This window comes from Rhagoletis pomonella, unplaced genomic scaffold (assembly GCF_013731165.1).
Source record: "Rhagoletis pomonella isolate Grant_MI unplaced genomic scaffold, Rhpom_1.0 Rhpom_scaffold_00004, whole genome shotgun sequence".
Classification (NCBI taxonomy): domain Eukaryota; kingdom Metazoa; phylum Arthropoda; class Insecta; order Diptera; family Tephritidae; genus Rhagoletis; species Rhagoletis pomonella.
The window spans coordinates 35,016,318-35,019,591 of NW_023458558.1; the positions used below are offsets into that span (position 1 = coordinate 35,016,318).

A 3,274-nucleotide genomic window follows, 5' to 3' on the forward strand; every position below is an offset into this window, starting at 1 on the left:
TGAATTTTATTCACAACACACATACTTACAAATCGCAATGTTAAATTGTACACCAATACGGTGGCACAATGCAGCAAGAGCAACAAACTTGGTTGTTGATTCACCTAGCAATAAGGTGGCACAATGAAGCAGGAACCGACTTCCAACTTGCTGTTGGGATGTTGAATCACCAGGCACTATGGTGCTATGTTCCACCAGGAACAGAACAGTGTAAAGCTGGTTGAGGACAAGCACAACATTTAATAGAAAATGTATAAATTATATGCATGTACATACATACTTACAAATCGCAATGTTGAATTACAAACCAATTTGGTGGTACGTTGCAGCAGGTACAGCAGCAAGGCGCTTTTTGAATGCTCTTTAGTCTTTATTCGGGGCTAGTTAAGGAAAAAGTATTACTTTAACCAAAAATATCGAATATATAATACAGATAACTTACCAACGCAACTAAAAGTTCCGAAAATTTTACGCAATTTAGTGAGAACGCAGGCGAATGTCAAAGTAAAAAAGGAAACAGAGAAACAGTGTTGCCTACACTATATTTCTTATTGGAAACACAAATAGGAACTAAAAATAGAGTAAGCAACATTGTAATTTATGATGGCGAATTTTGTCAAATTCGACGCCATATTGGATTACTGATATCACCTTATTTTTATTTCACCATGAACCCTGCCATTTAATTTGCATATGCAACCAAAGGCAGGCGCGTGATTATGAAGGTGTCTTTATTTAATAAATTGCGATAAATTGGTTAAAATTAAAGCAATAAACTAATAGCATAAAGTGTAAAGTGAAGGGGAATATGTATAAAAATGTATTGGTGAAGTGGCTGCCTTAAGGAGAATAGGAGTGATAAATATAAGCTTATTTCCGAATTTTACAAAAAGGGCATAATTCAAACCGAATTTCTAAATAAATTAGTGGTTGAAACTTACAAACGTAGGTGTTAAAATAATGTGTAGACCCTTGACTACAAGTGTGTGGAAATTTTTTTCGGATCGGGTCACCCCTTTGGACGCAACACCCCGAAATAGTTGGGCCGCTTACTAAACAGCACCCGAAATTTTTGCAATTGCCTACAAGTCGCACTAAAATCAAGAGAAGTTTCATTTTAAAATACATAGTTGCTTTGTAAGTAAAATTGCCCCTAAAGTATAATCGCAAGCCCATTTATAGCTGCAGTTTGTTTTAAATTAATTTAGGAGAAATTCTCTACATGCTGATAAATACTTTTATTAAACTAGACGTTGGCTTGGCGCCGAAGGGGAAGTAAGAAATGAATGTGGCCATCTCCACAGGATAAAATTTATTGCTGTTCAGCTGTCATATTGATCGGTAGATATAATTAAAACCTTATGAACCAAAAATACATACAAGATCACGCAAGAACGCGACGCTGTATTTGTAATTGGATTTGAGAAATATGTTTACGTGACGTTTATTTCAAGACGGAAATCATTTACGTCTTTCAATAACAATTACATGGGATTTTAATTTTTTTTTATCTCTCGGGATGTTTACTTCAAGGAAAATATGATTTACGTCTTCTCTTAATAATTATATGGGACTTTTATGGAAATTAAACTTCTTAATAAAGGTAAGAGATTTGACGCGTTAAATATTTAACACCACGATTTTTCATGCCATCATCAAGGCGCACTCATGAAGGTGGTGGCAATTGCATATAAATAAAAATCTCGTGTATTTTGTAATTGCTTTTTTGTATATCAGGATGTCAAAATGAAAGAAAATAGAATATATATATATATATATATATAATAATAGAAATTAAAATGCAAAAAATATTATGTAGTGTCTAGTGCCCTTTTAGTACTTTTTTTCTGAACTAATATTACTCCGAGATAGTTAAAACCTGAAATAATTTGAAATGTTTAAAGCTATGTCGGCACTGAATTTGTAAGAATCTACAAATTTAAATGCACTAAAATACAACCATGATTGATAAAGCGCTGAAGTTGCAAACCCACCTTGTTGAATTTTATTATATAATTATTTACTTTTTTCCTTTCTAATTATTTGTACAAAGTTTGATTTTTTTTACCACCTGAGTAGCTGTCATACCTAAACAAAAGCGTCAGCGTTGTCTGGCTGTCAAAAACTTCTCATGCCCATACAATTTGTATGAAGCATACCGAAACAACGCGGCGTCAACGCTGAGCGGTTGGAAAATCCGATTTTGACAGGGCGTTAGGAAGTGAAGTTGGCTGCAGAAAATGTCGAAACTGTCATTTTCGTGTTTCATACAAACACACCTATGCTTATTGTTGGTGTTATTTCTGCATTTGACGTAGCGTTGACGCTTTTGTTTAGGTATGGCACTCAGAAACCGCTCCGCCCAACTCATTTGTTTAGGCATGCCAGTAAAACACATCGTTTCTTGGTGCTGAATCCAAATCTGGTCGCACAATTGCTCTAGCACTAGAATTTTGAGATATCAACACCTCAAAGTGGCGATATTTGAGGTTATATAATGAAAACATCAAATTATTTGCTCATTTCTACTTAGGGCATCATCTTCCACTCAAGTATCGACATGGAAAAAAGTTCGATGATCCGCCTCCAAAAAAATTCTCAAAAATCAACGGGATTTTTAGCAGGTTGAAACTTGCACTTCATTGTACTAAAATTGTATGGGCTATTAAACTGTATACCCAAAAATGTTCTAAAGATTCAGAATAAAAAGCTTGGAATTTTCCTAAATTTCGTATTAAGTTAAAAACTGTGATTTATATGTTTTTGGTTAAAGCTTGGACGGTGTTTTTATAGAAAAATAACAAAAAAAACTTAGTTCGAAAAACAATAAGAATATTTAAAAATAATTTGTTTGAGTCACTCTATAATATCCAACCCTCGAAAAATTAGTTACTTCTTAGCCGACTTCAAACACAGGAGGAGGTTATCTATTCGTCGGATTTCTTCTTATGTTTTTCACCGCATAACTTTGGACCACCGAGTTAACCGATTTCTATAATTCTTTTTTTTTTTTTGAAAGGAGCTGGAGGTGGTTCAATACTAATTTGGTTTGAATCCGAGCATTGGATCATGAAGAAATGAACGGCACTCCTAAATTTTTATATAAGAATTGAAGTCGGTTTTGGTTTTGCATTCCAGAAGCGTCAATACATCCTTTGCTGCGCCCAATAGTCAGCGTTAATGCTCATGAGTTGAGCAAACGTTCCAAAGGCTAGTTTTCAATCTCTTTTTTGAATTGAAAGAGTTTTTTAATTTGATGTTTTTTTTTGTTTGT

General features: G+C 34.1%; 1 long non-coding RNA gene across 1 annotated transcript; it reads right to left on the bottom strand.

The window, feature by feature from the left end:
* Positions 1 to 14: 14 nt before the first annotated feature.
* LOC118738468 lies at positions 15 to 521 on the bottom strand. Its single transcript, XR_004992884.1, has 3 exons — positions 443 to 521; positions 285 to 380; positions 15 to 216 (listed from the first exon to the last, which is right to left on the bottom strand). It is a non-coding gene; the product is annotated as an uncharacterized LOC118738468 (long non-coding RNA).
* Between the last annotated feature and the right edge of the window lie 2,753 nt (positions 522 to 3,274).